The 18,158-nt window shown below is 42.5% G+C and overlaps 1 protein-coding gene across 10 annotated transcripts in view; it reads left to right on the top strand.

The window, feature by feature from the left end:
• Positions 1-18,158, top strand: part of ANKS1B (ankyrin repeat and sterile alpha motif domain containing 1B) — a 427,589-nt gene that overhangs the window by 322,852 nt on the left and 86,579 nt on the right. Inside the window, exon 1 of one of the 10 annotated variants that reach the window (XM_049792401.1) lies at positions 16,091-16,191. The exons of the other annotated variants lie outside the window; for them this stretch is intronic. The gene's annotated coding sequence lies outside the window, so the exon portion shown is untranslated. Of the gene's footprint in view, positions 1-16,090; positions 16,192-18,158 lie in introns of those variants that run through there. 10 annotated transcript variants of the gene reach the window in all.

Below are 18,158 nucleotides of genomic sequence, written 5' to 3'. Positions count from 1 at the left end.
AGTTTACCCTGGGCAAAGAGAATCTCTCTTTGCTCACAAGCAAAAGGTTTGCGGGGAAGAGGAAGGAAAACAGAGAAGAGGAAAGGGGAATAGAACGGGGAAGGGGACACGTAAATGAATATGGGACTTTGAGGAGAACGGCCATGACAGGGCTCAGCCATCTGTGTTCAGGAAATCCTCAACAGATAGCGTGCAACGTGATTTTATTTAAATGTCTGCTTTTCCTACTGCAGAGATGAGTATCAGGAATTGATATGATCCTAGTATGTATAGCACACTTTTTAGGGATTATTGTCTACTTCTTTCTTTCTTTCTTCCTGCTCCACATCTAACATACCGATTTGCATTGGAAGCGGCTGGTTGTGTTCACTTTGCAGTCTCTCCTCTGCCATAGTTCTTCTGAAATTTCTTCAGTGGTAATTCTCAGTGGCTCTAGTGGTTGGCTAGGTGCTAGGTTTTGTCTTTTTTTCCTTACGTTGTTGTATTTATTGGTCAATCTGAGAAAACAGTGGTTTCACTCGGCTTTGTAAATGCTTTATTTAAACCAAACTGAAAATTTTATTAGGCTCTAGGATGGCCACTGTCTTACTTTGAACCATCTTTATAGAAAAAGGGCGCAAAAAATAATATCAAGCTTTATTATGAGAACAACATTGACAGGGAAATAACAAAAACTACAGTGGAGCAAATAAACCTTGGGCTTGAGAGACTAAATACAAAAATTATAAAGCATTAAATAGATCTGGTTCAACTAAGGGAACAGGAATATTTGCGGATTTTAGGAATATTTGCGTAACTTTTCATACATGAGCAGTAACATACTAGTCTGCAAATGACTGACATACCAAAGAAGGAGAAGAATTTTATTCACAAGAGAAAAAATGGCTGCAAAAGCATAAGATTAGTAAAAGAGAAAAAAAACCTTAGAGTTCAGTATCAGTGAGGTAAAACATCACTGAGATCCAGTGTATAAGACTATTGTGGAAGTAGTCAAAACTTTCTCATTTGGGACCTTTTAATCTAGACTGGACAAAAACTAGAAAATATAGGGAATAGGCTTGTATTTGCAGAGAGTTAATGGGACATTAATAAAGATTTTCTCCAGCTCTAACTTCTATGAGTGAATTTAATGCAGGAAACCTCAAAATGTTGATGTCAAAGACAGAAAATGACAAAAGAGATTATGCTTCAAATGGTCAGATATGGACACTGATCATAAAAAAAAATTTAAAAGTTGATGCTGGATGGAAACTTCAAGCCATTGACGCAGTATCTCTCAGTGGTTAGGAAAGTAAATGAATGACAGGGACGTGTCAGCAGAGCACAAGCGCAATAACCAGAAGAAACCACTACACAGAGATTCAGTAAGACATTCCTAAAGTACTTTGCTTGGCCAGTGGCACTAACTATAGACAGAAATTAGGCTTGTAAAGGTGAGCAAGCCCTTACCTACGAGGACATTGTTGTTATGCTGATGTTCCTTAGAAAAAAAAGTTTAATAAGATTCCCCATTATAAGATTTTTATACTAAAAATGTAAGCACGTTCAATTCCGGTTCACAAAATTTGTCTCTTAAATGTCTTATTTTGAAAGTCAAGTCTCCATTTGGGACACTCGTTTATGGACCTCAAATGTCTGCTGCTTGGGTTTCCATGACCATCACCTTTTTAGGGTTCCTACCATGAAATTTAGGACAGTATCTTGGATGTAGAAGCATCCTGGATACCAGGCTTCCTCACTGTTAACAAACTCCTTTTCACATTTCCAATTTATACCACCAAATCTTGAGATGCTGTTCCAAAGGTGATGTTACTGTAACTCTTGCTCATATTTACCATGATTGCTTTTTTGTCCCAGACCCCTTTTTTAGTCCTTTATTTTGTAATAGAATTCATCTTGCTTATTTCAGACATTAAAAGGGTGTGTTTTATTGTAATTTTTACTGTATTCTATCATGTTTTTAATAACATCCAGAAACTCTGCATTTATCAGGGGAGTTCTCATTTGGCAGTTAAATTATTTTTATCATAAAGTGGATATTATCAGACTCTTTGAGAGGAAGCATGAGACTGAAATAATGGGACAAAGATCAAAGCCAGCAGCTACACAGTGTTTCTTGAGAGGAATCCCTGACTGGAAAAGAGAAGCTGGCTGACGGCATTTTTTTCTACAACTAATGAAAATTTCCCAAGAGGTTAAACCTTCTAATAGTTTGGAAGATGTAATAAAAACTCATTTCAGACTAATACAGAGTTCCCAGCAATATTTCCTACAGATTCAGTTTGCCCTTTACTGCTGGTACTTTTTCACCACTTCAAGCTTCTGTCCTGCAACCACGCGCAGAATCAGTCCTGTTTATGTCAGTGCTTATTCCCAGAAAATCTGTAAAGTAGGGTCTCGTTGCTGCTGATTTTTCTCTAATCTTTTTAATTTAGATGCTCTGATCTTTTTAGCAGTATTTTTGTGTATTATCAGTACTGAAATTGAATCTCAAACCCTTTGATTAACATGATAGAATAACTGCCTGTGAGTGTCCGTGTTCCTTTACTAAAATGCTTCTAGATAAAGGTAATAATTAAAATTCTAGTAAATTAGTAGAACTGGTAAAATATTAGTACATTTTCACCAAACTTCATGATATCTCATTAGGAAGTTTAGTAAATTCTGGCTTGTAATTAAGATCAAGTGTTTCATTCAGTTATCTGGAATGTACTTACTTCATATGTATTTTAACATTACTGCAAATGTGGTTTTTCTTTTAATTGAAATAGCTTTTTTATAAAAGTTTGAAGTGCAGATCAGAGACTGCAAGATGCATAAAATAAATGTGGAGAATAGGCAGAAAAAGAAGGGGAGGTAACAGAAAAAAATTGATAATGATCAGAGTGTGATGCATCAAATGAAAAAAGTATGAGAATTACACAATTTAGGTAATTTATTGAGTAAAGTGAAGCAAATTATCCAAAATAAGAGTCAGTCAGCAAAATTTATCTGTTTTCTGGGAAACTTTTAAAAAGTATTTCTCCCCTTACAACTGCAAGTAATTAGGTATAATGTTTATGTAACATGGCCTGCGGTTTGTATACTAATTTGTTATTTACTCACAAGGAAGAGCACCATTCGTTAAACCCCCAGAAGCATTGTGTGCAGTGTTATGGGTTTTCCTTACACGAGATCCATCGCAATACAGAGGACTGCAATTATTAAGATCTGACATCTACACAGTCCAAATGATAAATTTAAAAGCTGTTTAACTATGATTCCCGCAGACTGCAACCTGCAATAATCTCTAAAAATATAAAGCGGTTCAACATTTTCATCCTGTATGGTCAGTTCTGAGTGCATGGGGCTTTTCAGAAATTTTGAGAGGCCTATCAGGAAGGTAAATATTACCCAGAAAACGTGTGATACATTTCTCAGTTTCTTATTTTTGTCGAAGTGCAGCAAGGGACAGCTGCTCCATAAGGGAGGGGACCCGAGGGGGAGAAATATAATATCAAAAAAAAGAAAATTTTTGTTCTGCACTGTGAAATCTCCTTACTCATGCTGCAGCAGGGTGTAGGCTGTCAGCTTGGCCAGTCCTAGCACCCGTTTCTCTGATGCTCAGAAAAAAAGCTCCTGTAAAAAACTGAGGCAAGGATATGGAAAAAGTCTGTCGCGTATGAAGTCGGCATTAGTTGGTTTTTAATGACTTCGCCACTCGTGGTTTTGGGGGGCGGGTTGTGTCATTAAATCAATGCTCCACAGCCTTCAGAAATATGCGACTGTGGCCTCAGACTGAGTCACCATTTCCAGGACGAGCCGTGGTCAGATACCTACAAGCCAAGTGACATTTTCAGCACAGAGAGGCAAAAGCGTTGCGCAGCTGACGGCCCTGTAAGGAGATGATGCTCGGCCAATGCTCGTTTAGCTGGGCTGGGGAGTTCCTTGTCATTTAACACACCCAAAATGTCTTACAGTAGTATTTAAGCTGTCTTATTAATCCAGTCTTTCCATCGGGATCAGGAACGTCTTTTTCAGGGAAACGTCTCACTGGAAGTTCATTCTCACTGGATGATTTTCTCCCTTTCTTCTCTCAAAACTGGCTTTCATTGGAGAACCATAGCAGCAATTAGTTAACTGATCTGAGGCCTTTTTTCCTCAGCAGTCCTGCCCGGAGAATAAGAACAGTAAATATTTCTGGTGATTGCCTTCATTTATCCAAACCTGATAAACCAAAGTATTTCCATGAAAATGAATCATCCAATTTCTCCCTCTAACTGAATTATTATCTTCCTGGAAAGGCAATCTTCTGCTTCACGAAGACCACCCCGGCCCCAGCCTGGACTTCTTGCTCTTGGCAACTCTTTGCTCAGATCTTGGAGTCAGGCAATGTTATTAGCCTTTGCTAATAACTGTCATTGCATAAGACCTAATTTAAAGTATCCCTTACTGACCACACATTTTTCATTAAGATAGAATCTTGCCCTGATGCTGTCATCCTTTTCCTCTTTTTTTTTTTTTTTTACCCAATACATCAGATAAGCGCATAACTGTAAAGACACTTGTAGCATCCCTGAAATCCACAAGGCTACGTTCGTTATTTGGTTACAGGTTTGGGGGGGGTCGCATGTTTGGCAATAGGCCTAGCTAGAGAAGTCTGCCACTAGACAGGTAACGAAGAATATGGGGAGAGGTGGAAAAGGAACTTAATTTTTGTCCTGGAATATGAAAAATACAGAGCAGCAAATCACTTTTTCAAGTTTGAAAGTTTACTGGGCTTCCGTTCTGCTAAAAGAGGTAAGGAAATGCACTTTTATATCTCTAAAATATCAGCAAAAGTTTTTCATATGAGAACGGTAATGCTGGAAACCAGCTATTATAGTTAGGTCTGAGCATATCGGTGGCAGAAGCTAGATAAGTCTTCACCCAGTAATATATATGTTATTTCATTCCACTAATCACTATTTCAGCTGCTGCTAACATAGGGAAGAGAAAATTTAGAGATGTTGATTATCCACTGTTGATTACGCAACAGCAGATAGCAAAAAATAATTACAGATAACAATTTGTATTTTTATAAAATGGTATACAAACATAGTAAAGCTGAATTAATTTCTACATAAATCCCAAGAAAGCAGTAACTTCTAAATAAGAGTTAAAAAGAAAAGAAAGAGTTTTGCAGGAACAAGTTGTCTTCACCTGAATTGTCTACCAAAACCAGACTGAGCATCTTTACCGAGCTATTAGCATATTTTTCCTTCTATTTTTATCCAGGAAGCCTCAGCTCCTCTCTCGGCTCAGACTTAAGGAAAGTGTTTTGCTTTTGGCTAATCTTATAGTTGTGATAGGTTGCTCCAGTGGCATGGCCCACTTGCTTTAATCACTCTACTACACTCTAGATTGGTAAAGAGTAATTTTATTCTGTCCTGTAATTCCATTATTCTTTATTTGCTAAGATCTGTAGTGGTGTGCATGTGGCAAAAATGCAAGGTACTATGAAAGAGAAAAAATTGGTTCCAAATTTGAAAGTAATACAAATATCATTAAGATTTTCTATTTGAGCTCAATATGTTTATTTAAGATTGTCTTTTGTTAGGTTATTTTAGCAGAAGTAAATATATTGTTAAAATTGATTTCATGTTATAATTGGCTTTAGTGATTTGGCGTCTAAAAGATGTCACTTATTTGATAAGATGTGGTGCTTTACTTGAGTAAATACCAGTTGATATAGCCATTATTTAAATGCTGCAAAAGGTTATACACATTATATTTATTTATCAACAACAAAACTGCCTGTATCAATGGTAAACAGAAGCAGCTTGATTTCATGCTCCAGATTGGAAAACAACTTCAAAATGCTGATTATCCCAGAGCTACCTTCTCTGACACCCTGAAAGCTCTTGTTTCATTATCACCACCTGCCATTGCTATTATAGATCGTAGGTGAAGATGAAAATTGTAACCAGTGAATCTTCCCATATTCTAATGAAAAAATAACTATCAAAATCATGCACTACTGAAGGAAAAAAAAAAAAAAATACAAAAAAAAAAAGTGCCAGGTTTCTTTCTGGCATGTCCAGATTCACCTGAGTGCAACAAAACCAGTATCTATTCAGGAACAGGCTCAACCTTACTGCTGTTTTGCCCCATTTTGCCTGAAACAGCAGGAAAGCAACAGAACGGCTGAGCAAACCTTTGACAAAAAAGGAACTCAAACCCCTTTGATTGCTGTAGGTGAGGCTGTATTGGACCACAAAAGTGTGGGCAGATTTCAGGCTGTTGCACAAAAAATCTTTCAAACTAAGCTGCCCTGGAAGATGGATTACCAGAGTTTCATTTTTCTGTGCTTATACTTGGTGTTTGAGGTTTGTTATGCACTCGTGTCATTAATCTAGATACTGGTACCATTAAAAACTGGCATAAAACAGGTGACTCAAGCTAAGTCACACAGCCAGCCAAACTCCTTTCTATTTTCTTTCTAACTGTGGGGACGATACTTTATCATCTGGCAGAATTTTGATAGCAAAAATCTGAATTGACCTGGCTGCCTTGCTTATGCCTCCTTCCAGGCAGGCAAAGCCATCTTCTAAAAACTCCACCCTCCCATACGTCCATTTGCCCCATCACAAATGAACGGATAGAGAATTCTGTCCCGTATTCATCTTCTGAGAGATTTTTGTCTTTGAGACCCTTTCTACATTCCTACTGCCATGCACGTTGTGGAGTGCTGATGTAATGCTGGAACCATATTCATAAGAACTATCAGACCTTCCGATTTAATTAACAGCTAATTAACAGCCCTTCTGGCCTTTGTAGTTAATACTGTGCCTAATACAAGAAATAATTTGGGTAGGTAATTATGAATGCTATTTAAAAATAATGAGTTGAAGCATCTACAAGATTTTACCTTGACAAAGATGTGATCGCTAAAATTGTCACTGACTAATACATATTTGGGAGGAATAGGCAGCATTTAAAAGGAAAAAAAAGTGTATTCCCATTGTCCAAAAAAGCTCATTAGAAATGAGAAAGAAATTTGTAAGGGCTCCAAAGAAAAGAATATGAAATGGAAGAGGGAAAAAAGTAATTTCTTAGAAATCTTTTTTAATGGATGAAAAGACGCAACATCCAGTGCCAGTTGCCAGGGACTGGGCTTTGCGGCATGCTGGGGGTGATTGTCTCACTGCAATGCATATTATGAGATTGGGGACTAAGTAGTTACTGTCATGCACAATTCAATGTCATAGCAGTTTTTATTTAATTTACACAGCCTTGCAAAAGTTGTAATTTACAAACCCGTATTCTTTCATAATGTGGCTTTTCAGTCTGCTTTTCATTCACTTATGCCCGTAAGTCACCTTTTTCTGTTCATATTATAAGGTTACACTAATGCCGTTAATGTAACAGGATTTGAAGCAAAACATTTATGAAAATGAATGGTTTGCATACATAGTGGTAAATGTCTAAAGTACCCAGAGGGTGGTTAAAACACAGTCTAATTGTGTACAGTACAAAGGTGTAAATCGGTCTTACATTTTTGGTGCCTTTTACCAAAAGCCATAGGTTGTTGTAGCTGCAGAGTTGCTTGGGCTTGAGATGACCTCTAGAGGTCATCTGATACTTTCTCTTAAAAAGCACGGGGTTTATTTAATTATTTCTAAATCACCCCAAGAAATGAAAGACTGCTTGAACAGTTTTTCACTTTAAGCTAGCGACAGCACACTGCGTTTTGTATATGAACTCTTATTTGTTCAGATATTATACAGTCTTTCCTAACGTGTAACCTAAATTTTCCCTTCTACATGTTAAATGAGTTCCTCGGTCGTCTTTGATTAATCCAAAAAATGGCCTACTTTATGACATGCCTTTAATTATTTGTAGACAGTTCCTGTTATGTCATTTTCCTCCGGATGGCACTTGCTTAACTCTATAATCCCACGTAGATCTTGTTTCCCAAACATCTCCGTTCAGCTACAGTCTATCCAGCTTCCTTGGCCAGAGCGCATCCTTTTAAATACCGCGTCCTTAGACAATTCTCTGATCTTTAATCACTGTCGAGTACTGCATAGCCATCTTGCGCAGTTTTTGGGTTGTGGTTTTCCAGCGTGCAGGAAAAAAACCATCCGAGCCTAAAGGGAACCCTACAGACAGGGAAGAGGAAAAGGCCAATTTAAGGGGAAAATTAGGGGTGATGTTGAGAGGGGCAGGAGCCGGGAGAGTCCGGACATGCTCTCTCCTGGTTTACCCGTGTCCGTCAGGTGTGCCCACAGAACATGATGTTGTGCTGATGAGCCCAGGAGGAGGGGGGGTGTTATCGCCCTTCTGCAACGCAAGTGTTCCCACGAGCGGAGACGGGTTCCTTAGATCAGCCCCTTTGCCGTAAATTGTCTTATGGTCTGACATTCCAGTATCTTAATACAGCAAACCAACACATTTCTCTCCTTTGCAGCAGTGTGGAATATTAACGTAGGATCAATTTATGTTTGATCCTGGGGAGAGAATTAAAGGTCATTGTACCTTTGCTTTGCATTTGTTATGTAGCAATCCCATCTGGCCCTAGAAGATAGGCATTTTCTGAATCATTCATGTGGGTTTGTATTTTTACAACATATGTTTTGTTTTTGATTACTTCCTAAAACTTGAATAGATTTTTTTCTTAAAATGATCAAGATTTTTCATCCAGTGAATATTCTATAACTTTCAAATTTCTTTGATTCATTCTTCTTATTATTCAAGAAACTGAAGTCACAAAATGTTGAATGCAGAAAATAGTCTGGAAAAGTTTAATTTGGACATAGCCAGATTTTTATTTTTATTTTTTAATTTTCAGTCTAAATAAAATAGTAGCATTTTAGTTTAAAAGCCTACTGCATTCATTTTCATGTGGGATCACTCTTCATAGACGTACTTCATAACAGTCCGTAGCCTAGTGCCTCCTCCTTTTCACCATGGTACTTGTTCAGAAGGAATGTCGTACTGTAGTGGAAGACAGACCTTGAAGGACTCTGCCCTTCTGGGAAAAAGTAGAAATCTTAACTATAGATCCCGTGAGAAAGTCACTGATTTGGAAAGTTAGTCAACGTTTTTTTGACTTGGGAAAAAAAAAGTTATTCAAATGGAATATTTCATTTTGTTTTACTTATTCAAAACACACCATTCCAGGAAGAAATGCTTCGATTAGCTTTTCCAAATGAAAATGCAGTATTTTTAATGGCATATGTTAATTATGAAGAATCTACATCTATCAGTAAATTAGGAGAACGAAATAGGCTACCTAGTAATGATACTGTGTATCTTTTGATTCTCTTCTGACTTTTTTCTGATCAGTCTACTTTATAATCCATCTATCAATCTGTTAATAATATGTTGACAAATTTTACACTGCAGAGTCTCAGAAATAGACCATTTGTATCTAATATTTGAAGAGTGCCAATATATTATGGCCACCATTACAATACAGTAATTATCTGCAGCATGGCCTTTGACACCAATACTTATATTCAGTATTTAGGGGGTTTTTAAAACACGCATATGCATCTTATGGTGCCATTAAATACACATTGGAAGCCATATATTTAGTGTTGATATACATTCTGCATGCATACACATGCATTTCTAAAGTCAAGGGAAGTTTCTTTTCTCTTCAGAGCTGATCATCTCATGGTATTTTTGGACTAACTATACTGTCCAGCTCAAAATTAATTTTCTCAACTAGCCTTCTCTCTCTAACTCTCTGTGAACCATTCATTCCTTCCTCTGTGACTTAGAAGTTTTCAAGATAGTACTGTTACAGGAAAATCAAACCGAAAAGCCTCAAACCTGTACTATCTCAGGAACTCCCTTGTGCTGCCTTCTGCTCTCAGAGAAACTGTCTTTACAAATATTTCATGTATATAACCACCACCGCCAGCAGTAATTGCCCGGTTCATTTCTTGACACCGTATTCAGCGGCGGGTTAAGGTGGTTTGTAGTTACTCCATTCCTTTGGCACTCAGGTACCGGTTAGTTCTCAGCAAGCAAGAACCAGATGGGTGAGCCTGCATGAACGAGACATCTCTCTTTGCCCAGTCAGGTGATCTTCAGATATTAAATTTCTTGTTTGATTGACGTTTAATTTTTTTTATAGATCCATGAGATTGTCCTGGGGGAAAAACCAAACCAAACCAAAACAAAGAGCACAATCTGTGTTTGCCAGTGAGAATTCCTCCCCAAACCCCACCGCAGCACCAGCCCCTGCAGAGACTCCAGTGGTTCCAGAAGACAGCTCCAGTTACCTCTTTGGGTGTGGGTCCCACAATAACTGCATGCCCACACAACTTTATTTGGACTTGCTGTTTCCAGAGAGAAGGTATAGCCCAAATTTATCAGCTTCTTTGGACTTCTCTCCAACACTGGACAATTTTAAGAATAAAAATCAAAATTAATTCTGAATTATTCTGAAACATACGCACTTGAGCTTCTGAGATTGGAGTTAAAACAAAGGTATAAAGACAACTCTGGGTTGAGGAAAATAGCTAGATTTCCTTCTAGTTCTTAACTTTTCTCCTCTAGAATATTTAAGCTATCAGAAGTGTTTGTCGGATACAGCAAGATCCCATCCTCTGAGTGCTGACCCCCTGAGAATTACGTACATATATTTTACCAAGTGCATACTCTTCATTGCGTACTTAACTTTAGGGACCGTGCATAGCACACAATTCCGATAATAGACTTCTGTGACTCTTGTTTGCAGCTCTCCCTCTCCCCTGCATCCCTCCCCCCCTGTATACTCACCCTGAGCCAGCTATAGGGTCATTTTTGGCAAGTATAGTTTACTAGGAAAAATTCCTAATACCTTTTTTGTTTGTCTACTGGATTCACAATATGATTTTGCTTGCTCAGTAAACATACCTAAACAATTATTTTACCTCGCTATCAGCATATTATAACGTTTATGTGTATTTATAATAACCTATGGTATGGAGTCAGTCTGTTCGGTCCCTATTCGGGCAATTCAAAATGAATGTATTTGGCTCTGAGAAAGGATTATAAAAGCAGTCCAGTTAAGTATTTTAAATCATTTTATCTTGCTTTTTATTAAAGATCGCTTCCCTACTTGCAAACAAGAATTAATTTTATCTTGCTCTGACTTTCTAGATCCCTTGATAGAGTATCAGCCAGTAAGGGTATGGATATCAGCAAAGCCATTCAAATTAGCAAATACTTATCTGTAACAAAGAGTCAAGTTATTATAATACAGAACTTTTCAGCCCTGTTGAAAGAAAAAAAATTAGCACAAACTTTTGGACAAGTTATTCGAACAATCAGGATATAATATTTTTTAAATTTTACTAAAAAGAAGCTGCTTCAGCTTATTTTCAGAAATAAACTTTCTTGGTAAAGGACAATAATGTTCTATGACTAAAAATTCCCAGCATGAAGCTAATTGTTTATTAACAATGAAGTTTAAGTAGAAAACGAATTTCCTCCCTTTGTTCTGACAGATATCATTTTCCCTGAAAATATGCGTGACGTTGTTTGTCAGTAGGACGAGTAACTGTTCGGGGCCATTTTGTTAAAAATCTAGGTCTATTTTGACTTGTTCATCAAAGAGCAGTGCGGTGATACTTGTGGTTTGAGCCTGGGAAATCTGGGATGTAGTTAACTCTATGGATGTGATAACTGGTTTCTTTATTTAAAATGGTCTTTTATGCTCTAGATTAAGATGATCCTATTCCAGAAATGATCTAACCCTCCAATTTCTGGAATGTCAGTTGTGTGAGACATTTCTGTTCCTTTCACATGGAGGCGACTCAGGTCTGGAGTCTGCGGTCATGAATGTTTCTGCCTACAAGCGGTTTCCACAATGATGACAAATGCCCCAAAGTACCTGATTTTAAGGTACATATAGGTACAAATACAAGTATAGGAAACCAGATCCAGTTCTAGCCATCCTTTAGGAATGGAGACCTCCTCGTCCTACTGCCCCACTGCTCAGATATTTTTTTGATTCAGACAAATATGGTAACGGTAATCTTTTCCTGAAATCCTCATCTGAAATTCCTGAACACACCCTCGTTGAATCACTGCTGCTCAGCCTAAGCCACTGCCACGTTAGGAGAATCCCATGGTGTCTACCGGTCTCCAACTTTTCGGAGTTACGAGTTTCCTTCTAGCATCACGTCAGCTAAGAGAACCAGGTCCACAAATCAACCGCAATGGATGAAGCTTGCTGAAATGTGTAATGGCACTCCCAAAATTCTGAAGCCACTCACAAGAACAATCTGACAGGATCGTCCCATGGCTGTAAAAGAGAAAGCAAGCTGCCCAGTTCTTTACAAGAAGAATCATGGCCACCAGAGCAGCTCCTCATAGTGATCTACAGACCAACTGATAAATGAAATGTTGGACCAAGCTTTGATCGCTGTGCTCAGCACATCAGCATACTTCGCTGATCAGTTCAATGAAAAACACAGGGAAGTTTTAAGAAAAGAAAATTCTATTTCTGATCTAATCAGATCCACCCATACCGTCACTGATCGAGTTTGGCCTCAACGTACACATCTAAGATTTTGGAGCTTCGAAAAATAGTTGCTCAAACTCATTAAATGGATCCCTGTCCCTTCTAACTAGATCCCCATTACTAAAATAAGTTGTTAATCTGCCTTCAGGAAAAGACAACTCGCCACGCTTCTTGAAACACGCAGTGGCCCACACAGCCCTCGAGCCAGTCCCCACTTCTCCCCTCCCCCATTTCTGCACAAGCCGTGACCTCCACGAGAACATTAGCTGAAGAAATGGCCCGTTCACAGCTATGAGGGAGGCAAAATTTTTCTCTTTATAGTAACAGATCTCCCCTACAGAACAGACGGTGGAGCATCCCACCGCGCATTCCTGCTCTGACAGAGGTGAACGGTCCCGCGCTTCGTTTAGTTTTATCTTCCCCAATCTGGTCCTGTCAGGGTAGGCAACCTTGTCTTCAGTTCCGAAACGAGAGGCGGGTGACATCATCAGGTACAACTGTCTGGGCTGATGACGTCATGCAGGTGCAGACATGTCACACTCGCCGCTGACGCAGCCCTGACCGCTACGGGCGGTCAGACCTTGGAGAAAGACCTGCTGGCTGGAAAGGCACCCAGGCGAGGTGAAGGTGAGACGGTCGGACTGGGAGCTGTGCCTCGTGCTGAAATCACGCAGATCTCCCCCGTCAGAATAGTACAACAGTCTGCGTTCACGTATGAGCTCCTCACCGAGCCTCTGAATTTCTAAAAAAAAATGCCCTTTCTTTCACCACCTCGCTAGAAACCTTCATCCTTCCCCAGGACTTGCTGGCTGTTAACATGCTTGCTTCCTTCATGCAGAGCTGCTATAGTCTGCAATATGTTACAATCAGTGGAAGTAATGAAGTTTATGGCAGGTATAGAAAACGGCCGGCACTTCTACCGCGCTCTGCCGTCATCACATCGGGCTCACGCTGGCATCCTTAACTTGTTCCTCCTCCGGCTTAGCAAGTCCATTAAAGCATTGCTCCTAACCCAGAAAGCTGTTAATGGATCACATCCCACCTCCACTAAAGATCTGATTTCAATTTATAGATGCAGATCACAAAATCCAGGACAAAGTCAGTTGGAACTGTGCAGAAAGTCTTGTTAGCTGGAGGGATAGAGATCCGAGGTATTGGAAAAGTTTCGACAAATCCATAAACATCATTCGACATTTTAAGGAAATGCTGCCCAAACGCCTGCTTTGAAAAGACCTGTTCACGTCAGAACAAAAATGACACTGACAATTCAGACGTAATATTTTATACTGCATCAACATGTTTTGAAAAGATGAAAAAGAAATGTTTCGAAATGGTCATTTTCATATTTACAGTCTAAACCTTTGGAATTGTATTCAGGAAACGTTGCGAGGTGTTTATGTTTTCTCCTGATTCAGGATGAAATGAAACTTCGGTGTTCCGTTCAGTCCTTCTCTGTATGGGCTACATCAAATCTATGTAAACACCAGGCTGCATCTATAAGATTTCATTGAAAAAAATGGGAGCTATGCGAAGAAGCAGAGAGTATTCAGTTAAAATCAAAATAACTTTCCGAACCTCATCCTAAGACGTGCTTTTGAATTAATGCTTGGGGTTCCCCGACATTGATTTGGCAGGGCTAATTAACTAAAATCTGTTATGGTATAGAAATCTCTATCTCTAGGAGTTTGGATCACTACTTTAAGCATTCCTTTCAGCTCTTAAATAATCAAGAGTTGCTCTTAGAGGTTCGTAGCAAAGCTTACCCTGCCTTCCCTCACACGCGGACTCCTGCATTTGAAGTCGGCACCGCATTGAGTTGAGTCACTCCAGTTGACCCGTTACACGTCGCCGAGCTCGCGGGCTGCGCGCATGCCACAGCAGTGCTTTTTGGGGAGAAAGGGTGTTAATCAACACTGTTAATAACCAATAGAACTATTTATGAACACGATCGTTCACTTCTTGAAAGATTTCCTTTTGAAAAAATGCAGCTTAGCACTCGTTTAAGACCTAATTGATGCTCTGAGGGACATAGAGCCCCAAATAGGATTTATTTAGGTGCTCAAAGCCGTCTACGCTTCCAAGTTCTAGATAAGCGCATGCGTTTGGACATGCCAAACAAAAGGGCTCGTGAATTAGGTTTCTACATTTAGTCAATGTGAGGTCGCTGAGAAATTCAGACTGTGGACTTGTACATGTGCTTGGAAAGTTTGCCGTGCTGGCGCACCGGGTCTGCAGCTTCTACATCATTCGTCCGTGTTCTTCGTCTTTGCAGAGGCTGAAACCGACGGCAAATTTTCAGCGCCGTGAATCGGCTGCGTCAAACCGCGCCCGCAGAGCGACGCTTAATTTTTTCCTTCGCTTTTTTTTTTTTTTATTAAGCTTTTTATTCCACGGAAAAGCCGCTCCTCCTGGAGACTTGGTAGCTCCAAAGGCAAGCTCAAGGGCCCGGGGCCGGCGTCTGGGACAAGTCTGCTGGGAGCGGGCCAGCGGAACGCAGCCCGCGTTACAAACCCCGTACTCCCCATCGCTTCACCTGCCGGAGCGGAGTCCAATTTTTTGACTCGGTTAAAATGTTTCTTCCAGCCTCCGCCGGCTGAGCCTGTCAGATAATGTGCTCAGCCATCAAATGTGTAACTTCCTCGGGGAAGCGGAGTCAGAGATAAGAGCCGCCATGGGGGACTGAAAGTGCAACTCTGTCCTCTGACATTTTGTAAAGTTAAATTACAGGGGCGTTATCTTTTGTATTTTATTTCCCTTATTAGCCGGCGCGGGTGCCGCTTAATGGGATGCAGGCGCTGAAGTAAGCAGTCCCGTGGGATGCTTATTTGCTCGTATTAACGCAGGAATTCGAGCTCTGCCGAGATTTATTTAGACGCTGGTGTCGAAAAAAAAAAAAAAACCACCAACCCCAAAAAACACCCAAACCCAAAAAAACCACCCAAAAAAGCGGTTTTGCCGAGGGAGCAAGCCAAGCTGTTCGCCAGCCGCCGGCGGGGACGGACTTCCACCGGGCCCCGGAGACCCCCCCCCCGGCTCCTCACCGCGGACACCCCCCCCCCGACCCCCACCACCGCGGCCCCGGGGCAGCGTTTCCCCCCTCCGGGCGCGTTTTAGCCGTTCCGCCCGCGCGGGTGGGCGCGGAGGAGCGGTAGGGGCCTATATCCATAGTAACGGCGGGGGGGGGGGGGGGGGGGGCAGGGGAGGGGAAGGAGGTGCCGCGGTAGCTCCGCTCCGTTCGTTCCGTTCCGTTCCGCAGCGACCCGCGCAAACGCCGGCAACCGCACCGGTGAGCGCGCCCGCGCGCGCCCCCGCTCCCTTCCCCCCCCCCCCCCTAGACCGCCGCGGGCAGCGCGCGCGAGGCGCGCCCCCGCGGAAGGCGGGGAGTTGTGAGGAGAAGTGGGGGGGGGGGGGGGGGGGGAAGAGAGAGAGAGAGAGAAGCGCCCGGCGGCGGCGGCGGCTGGACGGGGAGGACGGCGGGGGGGCTCCGGTGTGCGCGGCTTGGCGGCGTTCTCCCTCCCTCCCTGACTGACTGACTGACTCACCGCGGGGAAGATGCTCAGCGCGGAGGGGTAGCGGCTGCGGAGCAGACGTTGGCCGCCCTTCGTTCCCCCCCCCCCCCCCCCTTCCCCTTCCCCCTTCCACCCCTTTTCCCTTCCCTCCCCGCCCCCGCCGGGCTCGGCAGCTCAGCCCGCCGCCGCCGCTCCTAGGTGAGACCGGAGGGCTGGGAGAACGCGGTGAGGGGGAGGCTGTGAGGAGGGGGGGGGGGGGAAGCCGGGCACCACCCCCGCCCCGCTGTACAGCCCGGAGCGGGGGACACGGCGCGGGGTCTGTGTCCCCCCACCCCCTCCGCCGCCACGGTGAGGGGAAAATCCGGCGGCGGACCCCCGGGAGGCGGGCGGGAGCCGGCGGCGCCTGCGGTTACCGCTTTCGCAGGATTATGTCAGCCCTTGCCTCGCCGGTGCCCCCTCCGCCGGCGCTGGGGCGGGCGGCGGTTCTTCCCCCCCCCACCCCCCCGCCGTTCCTCCTCCGTCTCCCGGCGGCGCTGCGGGGCGCCGCGTTCCCGGGGCGGGCGGGGGTCGGCGGTGGGCAGCGGAGCGGGCGGAGTTGTTTCAGCGGAGACGGTGCTCTCGGTTGGTGAGTTTTGAGCGGGCCGGTGTGGTGTGGTGGTGGTGGTGGGGGGGGAGCCCCGGTGTGCTCCGGCCCCGCGTTACCGAGTAATGGCTAATCCTGGGGGTGGGAGAAGGTGGGCATCCCACCCACCCCCGGTGATGCTGCACCCCGGTGGGGGGAGAGGTGGGACGGAGGGCAGAGCCGGTAGCTGCTGATTTCGGGGTGGGGAAGGGGTATCGGGGGGGTGTTGTGTCAGTGTTGGCATTGCCGACGTGGGTTTTCTTCGGTCTTTGTAACTTGGCCGCGGTGTGCCCTGGTCTGAAACTTGGCGAGCGAGGGAGGTCTCGGCTTCCAGGCACCGCCGTTTGTCCTTTCGGTGGTTTAAGGAAGGTTCGTTGAGCGAAGTGGTACGGTTGTTTAGGAGAGAAAAAGAAAAAAAAAAAAAGGGGGGGGGGGGGAGATGAAAAGCAGAAGTGTGTAGAGATCAGAATGATGGCTTATGCTTCGGTTGTCTCAGAAAAGGCTCGTATTCGAAAAAACACATCTTAACAAACAGTTATTTTACCTTGTGGCAAGAAGGCAGTGTTGGTATTGGGTGAGAAGAAAATGATACCCGAGAATTTCATTTGGAACTCAATTTGCTGCACACGTGCAGTAACGGTTTTCCTGAGGATCTTTAGCATGTGGACCGATGCATGTTGCCATATGCCTTGCAAAATTCCTTCTGCTTCGTGAGCAGTGGCAATGCATGCCCACACGCACGAAATCAAGGTGTGCTCCATGCTGTTCTCAACAGCAGCGGCATCAATGAGGAAAACTAGAGTGTCCGTCTGTGGCAGGATTAGTGATAGAACGTATCGTAATGGCTCCTTAAAGAACATTTTAACTTACTCCGTTAATGAGACACAAACTAGTGTTGAAGTAGACCCTGACGTGATGGATAGTAACTTCTCATTTGAATGCGCACGAGGAACCAATTTGTGTCATCTTCTGTATATGCCAAAATATAAAATATAATAATCTGCTAAAAAAAACCCTCAGTGGAAGGTTGTCGCATGATAATGGGGACATTTTCTCCTGAATAAATATGAATACAAATTGTAAGCATTCATGTAAAGTGGATTCTTGTTTGCCAAGTACAAAACCTTGATCCTACAGTGTGTAATTACCATAACGAGCTAAAACTCCATTCTGATGGCATCCTAAAAATTTCAGTGATACTCTGAAAGGAATGGAGACTAAGGTATTTTAGCTGATGGATTTTGGTCTGACGACAACTTGTTCACTACGAGATCTGTTCTTTTTGATATCTGTATATAACTCACACAAGCCGTGGTTGTGTGGTCACTCACAGACCCTCTTAACCTTCCACACCTGAGAAGTTCCATTTCAAGAATTTGTGCAAATGGTTGACAGATGAGAATTGGAAGAACTCGCTGATGTATTCAAAATAACCTCTGCTTTCTGTAATGCTGGTGAGCTCCTTTCTATTTTTTTTTTCCTAGAGAAAGGAGATATGATAGTCAGGAAGAGATAAATTAATCCAGTAAGAAGGCAAATTAAA

This window comes from Accipiter gentilis, chromosome 34, assembly GCF_929443795.1.
Source record: "Accipiter gentilis chromosome 34, bAccGen1.1, whole genome shotgun sequence".
NCBI classification, from domain to species: domain Eukaryota; kingdom Metazoa; phylum Chordata; class Aves; order Accipitriformes; family Accipitridae; genus Astur; species Astur gentilis.
This window is presented reverse-complemented; position numbering and strand designations above follow the sequence as displayed.